Source organism: Oryza sativa, chromosome 12, assembly GCF_034140825.1.
Source record: "Oryza sativa Japonica Group chromosome 12, ASM3414082v1".
NCBI classification, from domain to species: domain Eukaryota; kingdom Viridiplantae; phylum Streptophyta; class Magnoliopsida; order Poales; family Poaceae; genus Oryza; species Oryza sativa.
Genome location: NC_089046.1, coordinates 24,608,789 through 24,622,331, shown reverse-complemented (window position 1 = coordinate 24,622,331; position 13,543 = coordinate 24,608,789).

The window sequence follows — 13,543 nt, the reverse complement described above, 5'->3', positions numbered from 1 at the left end:
AATCAGTTAACCAAGTTCAGACTGTTCCAAGATTCGCCATTTTCTTAAAAAGAAAAGTCACTTCGATGCTATCAAGAAAAGAAAACGAAATGTGCGGCTTAAAAATATGTTCCAAGGATCTCAAATAAAATGTGCTGGCCGGTTAATATTTCTTCAAAGTAACAGAAACAGTCTAAATATGATCCTAGTAAGTTTACACAACAATCAAGATCCAAATAAGCTTTTAAAATATACCACGAGTCCATGACCCTAAGCTGACTCTGCACCTGGAAAATAAACAGAGATATTATTCTAAACCAAAGGATTAACAGTATATCAGATACCTAAGGAGGCAGTTCCATTGGCCCTAAAGAAAGATATCTTCTATGGAACATTATATATTCTCCTTTACAGAGAAGATATCAAAAACAATCTTGAAAAGGTATACTGGACTCATATACTATTATAGACAAGAATATTTCAGATGTCTAGTCAGTTTGAAGAAAAGAGAAGAACATTTTCTTTACTCAGAAAAGGATATGAGAATTTTTTTTTGGTGACAAGTGCATCAGCTGCATCTGCAAGGCAAGAAGCAGAACAATTGTGTTTATCTGAAAAAATGACTCAGATGGTTTGTTTAAACAGTTGATTGTGAATTGTTTTTCATGCAAAGTTTGGGATGTCTGCCCCATGTTTTTGAACCGTTGATTTATTTACTGTTGGACTTTATTACCCCACCAGCTTCTGCCTTTAAAGCTTCGAGATTTGTTCAGGCCAAGGAATCCAATCTGGGGGATCTTATGAACGTAAGCCTTGTGTAACCCCCTTGTGCTGCATTAGTTGAGACTCAATGGTGATTACTTGTGAAGTTGGTAGAGATTGTACTATTTTTTTTACCCCACTTTACTATTTTCTTCTGTGAGGATATTTCACTCCTCTTGTTCAGAGTCTTCAGACTATCAAGTCTAAAGCAACTTATCTTTGAATTTGATTAAAATTTAGCAAACATATATTTAACTGTATACTTTTTAGGCATAAAGCGTAAGATTATATTTATATGACAAATAGACAAGCAAAAAAAAGTTGCAGCTCCTTAATATTATAGATATTAATCTTTCCAAAAATTCATTATTTATAGATACATAACCAAATAGAAAATTCAAATGGACCCAATTAACGGCAATAAAAAGACTCTTACACATTAATATTAGCCTTTAGCCTATAATTCAAAAACCTACATATATCATCCGAATGTGATGCATCACACTAATCTCGCTGAGCTATCATACACGGTTGAATAACCAAGGTCGGCATATCTTCTCTGTTCTAGCATGACGAAGCATCAACCAGGGACGAAAATCATGTGTGGGGTAACTTGGGCTTAAGCCCCCACTCGTGACAAATAATTTCAATGCGAAAATACCAAATTTTAGATACAGTTTCAGTGAAAATTTTAAAACAGCATGGTTCATCCCTACTCTCAATGAAATCTTGCCTCTGCCCCTGGCATCAACCAAATCTAGATAGACACAAAATTCATATCATTGTAAACCGCTCGAATGCTCCTAGTCCCTAAAGAAAATGAAAATGAAAAACCGATGAATACACATTTCCCCTTTCGCCTCGCATTTCCGGTTCAAACCGGGCACGCGGGAGCGAATGGGCACAGAAGATCCATGCTGATCTGGGGGGCCGTGGTCGGTATCAGAAAGGAAGAAACGGCAGAGAAGCAGATCTTAGAGACCGTCCTTTTCCTTTGCTTGGTCGTCGATCAGTTGAGCTCATCGTTAGCGAGTGAAGTGAGATGCAAACTATATAAACAAATCGAGACATCCATCCGTCACGTGACCCACGCAAACGCAAACGCCAACCACCATCTCGCCTCAATCCATCCACATCGACCCAATTAACACCATAATTAACTAATCCAATCGAATGGTCACATTGAGAATCTTTGAGTGTTTTACCTCTTCCTGTCACTGTGATACTATTTTATATTTTATAAACTTAATTTTAAAGTTGATTTTGTGGATTTTTTATATTGGTTTATTTTACAGCATTTTTTATTATTAAAGACACGTATATAAAAATTATATATATAAATATTTAACATCTTCTGTTAAGTCATTAGTTACCAACCACCTACTTTTAGTGGTAAATTACAAAATTGTGATGGATAACATATTCTAAAGATTGAGGTGGTTGGAACCATGAGTTTAGATGCTTGTATTGTCTTTATGAAATTCAATGTTCTTTGTCATATTTACTTTTTTCTATACAAGGCGCATATTTAAGTTTAATTGCTAAAATTAAAATCTTCACACTTTCATATGGATGAAATATAATCAAGACATTTTAGTACGTCTGGATCCATTTATAGAGTCAACACCGCACACAAAAGAAGGGGAAACCGATGCAAGAAGTTGGCGGAGAAAAAGGCAGGTGTTGCCGGTTTCTTTAATAGATATATTTATCTATATAGAAACCAACAATTCAGAGTAACAACTAATAATACAATTCCACCGACACAAAGAAAGATATGGTGACCAAGACAAACTCGAAGCATACCCACAAGTCCCAAGCAACAACCATCACTTAACTAAATCACTACCACTCTTATCTTAGAGAAAGCATGCAAATAGAGAACCTAAAGGGTTTTAAACACACAATCTCAAATTTATCCATTTTTTAGAAAAAAAATACAACATGTCGTAGGAACATTCTTTTTTTTTTCTCATATGTAAAATCAGCTAACTATACATCCATATTAAATCCTTATCATCCTCAAAATCGATTCATATCATACAGCCGGCAAATTGAACAAAATGCCATCCTCCTTCACATGTTCGAGGCCATTGGAATTGACGAGTAGGAGCAAGTTTAATAGTGTAGACAACTACGAACTCCAAATCATGTATAGTCAATTTTCATATACTCCTATAGTTACCTATAAAAATATACTACACTATTAATACCTAATCCTGTCATGCACACATTACATCTCTGAGTTTGTGCTACAGCTGGCTAGTACCTTCGTCCCAAAATAATTAGCATATATTAAGGTTTGAGAAGAAAGACTATGATGCCCCTCATTAAATGGTGTTTATATGAGAGTGGGAGGATGGTTGAGAGTAAAATAGGGAGAAATTTGAATGGGAGATGATTGATGGGGCAATTAGTACTCTAGAATTGTAATTATTTTAGGACGAATTTTGAATCCTAGAAATACAATTATTTTGGAACGGAGATAGTATAAATTTGTAATACGCTGCTCTTCTATCTCCTCTTTCATCTTCTAAACATGTGTCTATCGTTGGCTTACAGTTTATACATGCTCTAATGTTACACACAAAAGTACAGAAACGAGGGGCAAATATGTAATTTTGGGGAGGTGTACCGGGTGGATCCTAGATTCTCGGTAGAACCGATCCGCCTCGGGATGGTGGGCCGCAGGGAATTTCTTGTGCTCATCGCTCTCCCAATTTGCCCCTCGTTAAATAGATTATTACGATTCTGCCATTCCCTAAGACAGCTGTGAAGGCTGTGAGGCAGCTAGAGTACAAAATGTCAAAAATATATATGTACCGGTATTCCTTTGTTTTGTCTGCTTTCTCCTGTGGTATTATCCAGCAAGAATACAGTGTTAACATCGTTGTAGTTTGAACTAATCCAAAATTTGGGAAGTTTGAAGATGTGCAAATTCTACGAAATGGATTGATCAACAGCCTAAAGTTTGCAGTCGACCAATTCTCTTTTGCTACAGTGGCTGTTGATCTAGGATTTGTTAATCGGTTAGTAATGTAGGAGTAATTAGTTACCGACATTTATAACTCTTACGACAATCAGCAAAAGAAAAAAACTCTTACAACAATGAAAAAAACAATTGATCGTAAGTGCAAAAATTTAAAGTTGGTATGGTTTATGACTTATGAGCCACACTTCAAATAACACATGCATACATGCCGGCAACTTTAAATTCTTTTTGCACTTAAGAGTATTCTTTTTATCACTTTCATTGCTTAATCTTGCCCTTTTGGACCACTAAAAATAAAAAATCTTTTCTTTTTTTCGCGAACACGCAAAAGGAATACACGCTAATATATTAGAAGAAATAAAGTTTTACTTAGACAACACAACGGCCCGGACCGGCCCTTGCAAACATACAAGAAAGGGACAGTAGGGATTGAAAAAAAGAGATAAAACTAGAAGCTGCTACTCCTAGACAAAGGGGGAAAGGCGCAAGGAAACCGTATCCTCCCAAAATCCCCAAATGAAGCAGCTATAGAAATACAAAAATCTTAGGGCCTGTTTATTTTGATGCCATTTTTAACCATACCTTTTTTTTTAAGTTGCCAAAAAAATATTTACGTTTAGTATGTTGTCAAACTTGGTCAATACATAAAAAATTCTTGTGCCAACTTGCCAAAATTTTGGCATTGCTAAAACTTGGTAAGGATTATTTTGGCTACAATCTAAACATGCCCTAACAACCATATAATTAATATTTTCAGATTGTGAATCCAATCCTAAAAATATACTCCATCTTCCGAGCAAATCTGATATTCGAACAGTGCGATATTCAATTTGAGTTTGATAGGGCTCAAATTTTGGCCGTTCGAAAGCCATACAGGGGGGGTCAAAATTTTGAACCACAGCTGGTTGAATAATCGAATGAGAGACACGTATACGGGCGTTTATTTATGGTGGGAAGGTTCGGTGTGAGTAAATTCCGGTCAGCAGAGGCAAACGACACAGATTTTTTGTTTGATTTGATTTGCATGAGATATTATTGTTGAATCGCTCGCTGTGATGTCACGTCATGATCGACTTCTTGACAGCCTCTGCATGCTATGCTCTCTGAAGACCATGACTTCATGTTTTTGCTAGGACTGGCTGCTTGTCCCTTCTCTCTCGAAACCCAGCTAAGAGTGAGTTTAGGAGAAGGGGATTAATTAGCGCATGATTAATTAAGTATTAATTATTTTAATTTTTAAAAATGGATTAATATGATTTTTTAAAGCAACTTTCCTATAGAAAATTTTTGCAAAAAATGCACCGTTTAGTAATTTGGAAAGCGTGCGTGCGGAATACGATGGGCTTTCTCACCCAATCCCCCAGGAACGAAAGCACCCCTTAATTGTCTGATGAAATGGTTGAAAGGATGGATAGACGAATGATTTATGATGATTAACTGAATTTACAAGTTAATGAATTAACCATTATAACTGACAAACGCTGTAATAAGAAATTCAGATGTAGAATCTTTAAAAAAAAAAACATACAGTTTAAGAGTTTGGAAAGTGTGTTCATTTATGCAAGCATAAAAGATTTTTTTTAATGTTCAGCATGTTTGGAAAATGTACGTACCGTTTAAGAATTTTCCATTGTACCGTTTTCTCAGAGCATGCAATGGAAAGCTCAATCATTTTACTTAGAGTAAATTGCACCCACGATGTAACAACTTGATATGTGGGTGTAATTTGGTGCAATAAATTAAGAAATGAGCGTTCTAATACAATAACTTAGCATGAAGGTGCAATTTAGTATAAAAACATTATAAGTGATCGTATAAATACAATAACTTGTAAGGTAGTCACGATTTTTGATACAATAAATTAAGAAGTACGTGACAACTTAATTATTTGGAGCTTTTTTTTATATAAATTCAATTTTTAAGTACTTATTTTGACAATATACTAGCGTGGATTTGTATAAGCGTATTTATTTTTTTTATCCTAATAACTAATAACTTAAAGTCAATTAAACTGGATGTAGAAATTATTATATTTCGGTTGATATTTAAGAAGGTGAAGAAAATAAAAAAAAATCTTAAAGGTAATTGGATGTAAATTGTATGTGCAGTATAATTCTTAAAGATTAAATTCAATATTATAAGGTAATATCCATAGGAATACTGTGTAACGGCATATTTACATCGTGAAAAAAACTCAGCTAGCATATGCTTAGCCAATTTGATGCACCAAAATATTAAATTGTCAAGTTCTTATACTAGAACGCACCCACTTGTGAAGTTGTTACACTCGGACATTCAATTCTCAAGTTCTTGCACTATATCGCATACACATGCCAAGTTGTTGTACCATGGGTGCAATTTACTCGTTTGCTTATGTTTATCCGAATGGTTTATCAGAAAAAATATGTATGAAATTATTTTTACATGTCCTTAGCGATTAATAAACAAATGTTGTAATATAAACTACGATGAGAAAACCATAAAATTTACTCTAAAATTAAATTTTAGTTTATAAGTATAAACATAAAAGATTACGATAGAACTCATCCAAGCCCTTGAAACCACACTAACCCATCACTATAACTCATCGAACACACAGGGGTTTTCTAGTCAAGTTTACTTAGAAAAATAATTTTCATCAAGAGAGATATAATTAACCATAAATAACTAGCACACTTTGTATGATTTCTTATGAATATTACTCCCTCCATTTCATAATAAGTTTATCTCGAACCTCTAAAATTTGTCTTAAAACAAGTTTTTTTATCTTCTTACCTATTCTTTCGGTTCAATACATATTGCATATCCACGAATCAATATTACTTTTCTATGAATTAGTTGTACTTTGTTTTTTTCCAAATTAATTTAAATCCTAATTATTTAGGCCGAGGATGTCAAATCAGCTCGATGTTCATGTTTTTTTTTCAGAGGATGTTCATGCTTAAACAAACAAAATAACACCCATTTCGTTCTTAAAAAGACATCCATTTGAGTTGAATATATCAATTCCATTCGATAGGAGTAATAGACTAGTACAAGTCTACCATCAAACACTGGTAATCTGCTTCATAAATCCCGGCGACTATTCCACGCAGGTCCATGTATACCTTGTACTGTGACATGCATAATGGTGATTAATATACACCAGCTTCCTGATTTGATTAATTACTTTCGCTTTCTTTCTGTCATGGATAAAATACATGTTTTTCTTCTTTTTTTTTTTGCAATAGGTTGAAAGTTGAACGGTATGCACATTGTTTAGTACATACTAGTATTGTTTGTCTGTAACAGTTATAGTAATTGGAATATATAGCTTCTTTGAAGCAAAATCTGTGTTGAATTCCATTATTAAAAGAAGTAGGCACGTGCTTGGATATAATTTTCATTGTTTTAGAGCAAGTTGAATAGTAGAGTTAACTATCAACTATAAGTTCATATTAGAGCTAACTTATATAATATAAAAGAGTTATAAGATTGTCTTTAAATTTTTTCTCCCATCTCTTTCACGCATCTATATATAATTAATGTATTTATCTTAAACCATGTGATTGCTAGCTCTTGCATGAAAGTTAACATCTTTTATTTTCCTTTATCTCTATACTTCACATAATCTTTTAGTTGATTTATAGCTTATTATTAAACTTTTGTTAGCTAAAAATTAGATTAAAACAAATTTGTTGGCTGAATAATGGACTACTTATGATAAGTGGGACACACACCCCATATATTTTCCACCTGAGGTTTAAGATGCACACACCCCAATTAAGATGATGGGTTAGAGTATACTGTTACGAACCAACAAACTTGTTTTTATATACCTACTCTATTCCCAATACTTGTAATTGGTGTCCGTCGATGTTTCAACTTTGACTACCAACATTTTTCTACTCTCTTCGTTCTAAAATATAAGCATTTTTAACTTCGGCACAATATTCAAGATGTTACTTTAACCAACAATATCAATAAAAATAAAAAAAAATTAAATAAAAAGAGTTGCATATTATGATAGTTTGATTAATGATAAATATAATAACATCAATTTTACATGATTGATCTTTTTAATTTTTTTTGCTATTAATAGTCAAAGTTAAACATGGTTGACTTGGCACTATACTAAAAATGCTTATATTTGAGGACAGAGGGAGTGAATGGTTGAATTAAAATGAAACCGTCTTTTAAGCTTATATTTAGGATGAATACACTTATACACATCCTGTATTTATATACGTCGCTGTTTCAACTTTGACTACCAACATTTTTCTACTCTCTCCGTCCTAAAATATAAGTATTTTTTTTACTTCGGCACAGTATTCGAGATATTACTTTGACCAACAATATCTATAAAAATAAAATGTTTTAAATAAAAAAGTTGCATATTATGATAGTTTGATTAATGATAAATCTAATAACATCAATTTTACATGATTGATCTTTTTAATTTTTTTCTATTAATAGTCAAAGTTAAACATGGTTGACTTGGCACTATGCTAAAAATGCTTATATTTTAGGACAGAGGGAGTGAATGGTTGAATTAAAATGAAACCATCTTTTAATGCTTATATTTAGGATGCAATACACTTATACACCATCATGTATGTTTATATGTATAGATATATAATGAAACATGCATGGGTAGTCAATGTTTAAATGTGAATAGTGCCCAATAACAAAGCATTCCGAATGGATGGAGTATAAAGATGCGGAAAAGGTTATGATGCTACACATATATAGCATTGATATTATACTTCTATAACATTTTTTTTATATTTGATTTATACTACTCCAGTTAACACTCAAACTATGGCTGTGTTTAGTTCACATCAAAATTAAAAGTTTGGTTGAAATTGGAACGATGTGATGGAAAAGTTGAAAGTTTACGTGTACAGGAAAGTTTTGATGTAATGAAAAAGTTAGAAGTTTAAAGAATTATTTTGAAACTAAACACGGCCTATATGAACAGAGCTCAGCATTAATGCGCAAAATATTTTGGTTAACCCCTCATTTTGCACCAAATTAATATAGCACTAGAAAATAAATGAAAAGACAGGTGTTTCTAGGCATCACATATTACTTGGAGTAGTACAATATACTCCTACTTGGATGCTTCTGAGCTGTGGGCCACACTGTCAGTGAGAGTGGGTCCACAGGAGAGCCATCTCAAGTAACAACAGATCGCGAGCTCAGAGTTGAAAAGGACTTTGAGGTACACACACAGAGGGCAGAATAAAGTCATAAATAGTGCTTTCCCATCCACGTAGCCCCACATAATAAATTCCCAATTTGCAGTACAACCCCCTACCTATTTCCATTTTTTATTCTCTAGTACTAGTACTACAACTAGTAACCTGTTGGTTGTTACTGGAGTATTTGTTAATCTAGCTGTGACAAAAGAAGATTTTTGGATTAATTATTCACCTTTGTGATCATGTTCTTGAATACAATCAATTAATATTGATGGTGAGCGATTGATTATGTATTCTCCTAAATATCTCTTGACAGTTTTTCTCCCTAGTGATTAAGGTTATAATTGGAGAGATTGTATTATTGGAGACATTGGAAGCAATGGCATCATCTACTCACCTTACAAATGCTCTGAAACCCCACATTGGATTAAATGCACATCATACCTTTGTTATGACTTATGAGGTTTCCAGCAGTACTGGACCCATTTCTTGCTCCTGCTCTTATTTCCCTTGCTAATCTAATAAACGCACACGGCTGGATGTATAGCAAATATTCCTCAGTACAAAAGTACAATCTGAAAAATGCAATTTCAAAATAAAAGCACACACACATGTAATGTAGCCTTTGTCCAAAGTGATATGGGTTGTTAGCACTGATATGAATAATGATGATATAGAAGAGTCATGACATGGGTCTGCTAATTAATCGACTTATTGCCTCGCTAATTTGTATTCCCTCCGTCCCATAAAATACTAATTTAAAACTGACGTGACATATTCTAGTATTACGAATTTGGATGGTAGTATATCTAAATTCGTAGTGCTAGGATGTATCATATTCGGTAGGATGGAGGGAGTAGCTCGTATGCCAGAGTTTAGAAACTATGGTGAAGCAAATTTTTGCCAACCATGGATGAAGGTTTATTACATAGGCTAGGTTCCTGAATAAACGTTGCCTCTTAGTGTTATAATTTATTGTGTATTTTGTCATGTTTTCAAGTTTTATTCGTAGTCTTATATGGTACAGTACAAACATTGTAATATATAATTGATTGTAGTTTTTGTTGAGGCAAAACTCGGGATTCCCATTATCTTAAAATGCATTTACTACATAAATATGTTGCTATTTTGCTACTCACCAAACACTGACCAAAGTTAAACAAGAAAACAACTAACAAAATGCGGATCTTTTCAACTGAATTGTTTATCAGAAGGAAATGGAAATTGTGTTTGTCTGGGCGTGGCAGAAAAAAAAAACCACATGAAAAAGTAGCAAGAGAAAAAGCACAAAGTAAAAATAACTAGTATTAATAATGTCACAAAGTGGTACGGTTTTAGATCCAGGGCCTATGACGAGCATCATTGCAGCTTTCACAAAGTGCAGTAAACACATCTGACTTTTTTTTAATCCCCTTACGTCATGCAGTTATATGCCCATTTGTATGGTTATCTGGTTTAATTAATCTATTCTATGCATTACAAATGGCAATTCCGAAATTCAACGACTGAAATAGCACAAATCTAGGGATTAACGCTATGTAATCATACAATTGTTGAGGATTGAACCTAGGCCCACTGTCACTGACCATTGATCTGTGATGCAAACCAGTAATACAAGATGATCATTAGTTACCTTTTTCCAAAATGGTTATCAGTAGTTGACTAATACTAGGACATGGTCAATAATTGTGTCCTTGTTCCTTGTTATTTCTTCTCATTTCAAATTGTTCTAGATTTTTATTCATAGCTTTAGACCATAGCAAGGTAACAGGGAACTTGTCAAATTTCAGATCTTTCCACTCCCTTTCCTAATTGTTTTATAGTAGTAATACTCTTAGTAAGGCCCTGCTTAGTTCCCAATTTTTTCTCAAAAACATCACATCGAATCTTTGAACACATGCATGGAGTATTAAATATAGATAAATTTAAAAACTAATAGCACAGTTAGGGGGGAAATCGCGAGACGAATCTTTTGAGCCTAATTAGTCCATGATTAGCCATAAGTGCTACAGTAATCCACATGTGCTAATGACAGATTAATTAGGCTCAAAAGATTCGTCTCGCGGTTTCCAAGCAAGTTATAAAATTAGTTTTTTCATTCGTGTCCGAAAACCCTTTCCGATATCCGGTCAAACGTCCGATGTGACATCTAAAAAAATTCCTTTTCACGAACTAAACGGGCCCTAAATTCCACCATTAAAAATGGATTCTCTAAAATTCAGGAGTACTAGTAGATTTACAAGAGATGGCCATGAGAATATGAAACCATTTTCCAATGTTTTCTCCTCCCTACTACTCCCTCCGTCCTAAAAAAAAGACAAACCCTGGTTTCCGTGTCCAATGTTTGACCGTCCGTCTTATTTGAAAAAATTATGAAAAAAATTAAAAAGATAAGTCGCGTATAAAGTATTAATCATGTTTTATCATCTAACAACAATGAAAATACTAAATATAAAAACATTTCATATAAGATGGACGGTCAAACATTGGCATGGAAATTCAGGGTTTGCCTTTTTTCGGGACGGAGGGAGTATACTCCTGTTTCTGTCTGCCACAAGAGTATCTTTGGCACAGGAAAAAAAACAATATAAAAATTCAGCCACAGAAAAAAAAATCTGAAATTAGGAATCTTTGCCTCCACTGGAGCACCTTTGTACTCCAAACTCCAAACCCTACTACTACTAGTACTCTATCTGTTCACTCTGTTGCCATGTTTTGGCTAAACCTGCTGGTCATTGGTCAGTCACAGCCCCTCTTTTCTGCAACCCTTGCAATTGCAACAGTGCTTTCTTCAAGTCACAGAGACACACACATGTTGCTTAGAAATGAAGCATCACCAGTTCAATTCATCTCCCATATATATCTCATTATCTGAAATGAAGCATAAATATAGTATTATATCCTTGTTATTGTTGTATCAAAACCTTGCCTTATTTTCTTAAAGAGTTTCTTTTTGTCTGAATTTTGTGAGAGCTGAGGATTCAGATATGAACTTTACTAGGGTTGTGAGAGAGCAGACAGCACATGGGGTGGCTCATGCCATTCCTAGTGCAGTAATAACTGTACATCTATGGTGTCACAACAACAACAACAACAGCATCAAGCTACTTCCTTCCTTCCATGGTTCCATTGCAGCAGCAGCAGCCAAAAAAAAAAAATCAGAGGGTGTGAGGCCCACTGGTGCCTCTGCCAACCATCTTTTAAGCCCTTTTTGTAAATCCATTGAGAGGGAACAAAATAAGAATTAAGAAATGCACAAGTAGAAATAAAAAGGGGGACTACTACTACACCATAATGCTACTAGTCCCCTGACAAGAACATGATCATCAGCACAATTATTTATTTTGGTACAAGGAAAACATATATGTGCTTTATGAACAGTACTGAAAGTTTGCAAAGAGATTAGTACCAAATGTGTGTGCACCATGGAAAATTTGGGATGTGAATTTTGGTACTTTTGATCCAATTTAGAGTATGGTACTCCCTATTCAATTGTGGTAATAATACTTGTTAGGAGTAGATGCATTTTGTCCTTGCTTGAAGAAATTGACTGGGACAGTGCAAGGACTAATAAAGAAATTAGTAGTAGTAGATGAGAAATAATAGTATATAAATACATCAATTGAGTCATGCTGTCAGTTAGAGAATTGAATGTGCTACAAGTACATTTTGAAATCCTTGAAATCCAACACCACACCTAAATAATAATAATGACATAATGCCCTCATGAAAGCACCCCCCGATTACAAGGCACTAGAAACAAAAAAAGGATGATCTTTTTTTTCAAGACTAAACAAAAATGAAATCGATAGCAATATGATCTCACAAGAAACCGCCTCTTTGACTCCTGTTCAGATTTTCTTGTTCCAATCCAAATAGTAACAAGAGATGCCTATCTTGAAACCCAAAAAAAAATCACATTTTTTTCTCAATCTCTCTCTCTCTCACTAGCATCGCTTTCATCGGCACCAGCAGCAACAACATTCGAAGAAAAAAAATGCTTTGGAAGAAAACAGCGTGTGATTATCATCATTGATTACTGTCTCTGTCCTATAATATAAGGGATTTTGAGTTTTTATTTGTACTGTTTAACTACTCGTCTTATTCAAAAAAATTTAAAATTATTATTATTATTTTTGACTTACTTTATTATCCAAAGTACTCTAAGCACAACTTTTCGCTTTTTATATTTGCATAATTTTTTTCAATAAGACGAATGGTCAAACAGTATAAAAAAAACTCAAAATCTATTATATTATATTATATTATGAGACGGAGCAAATATGTTTTTTCTTCCATTTGTCACCCGTCAGCGATGGACAAGGATGCGGTTTGGTGTGCATGTAGCAGGAGGGGCTGATACATTTATGATCTTTTCTTCCTTCCTTTCCTTTCTTTATACTCCAATCCAGAGGCACAATGAGATGAGAGAGAAAGCCAATATAGAGAGAGGAGAATCTCCCAGGTCTGATTGTCCGATAGACTGAACTCACAGAGAGAGAGAGAGGAATTGGAAAAAGGTACAGAGAAACCCCAAATTTGAGGCTTTTCCCCCAAAATCCAATGCAAAGTGATGGTTTTTTCCTCCCTCCCTATCATCCACCACCAAACCAAACTGAGAAGAAAA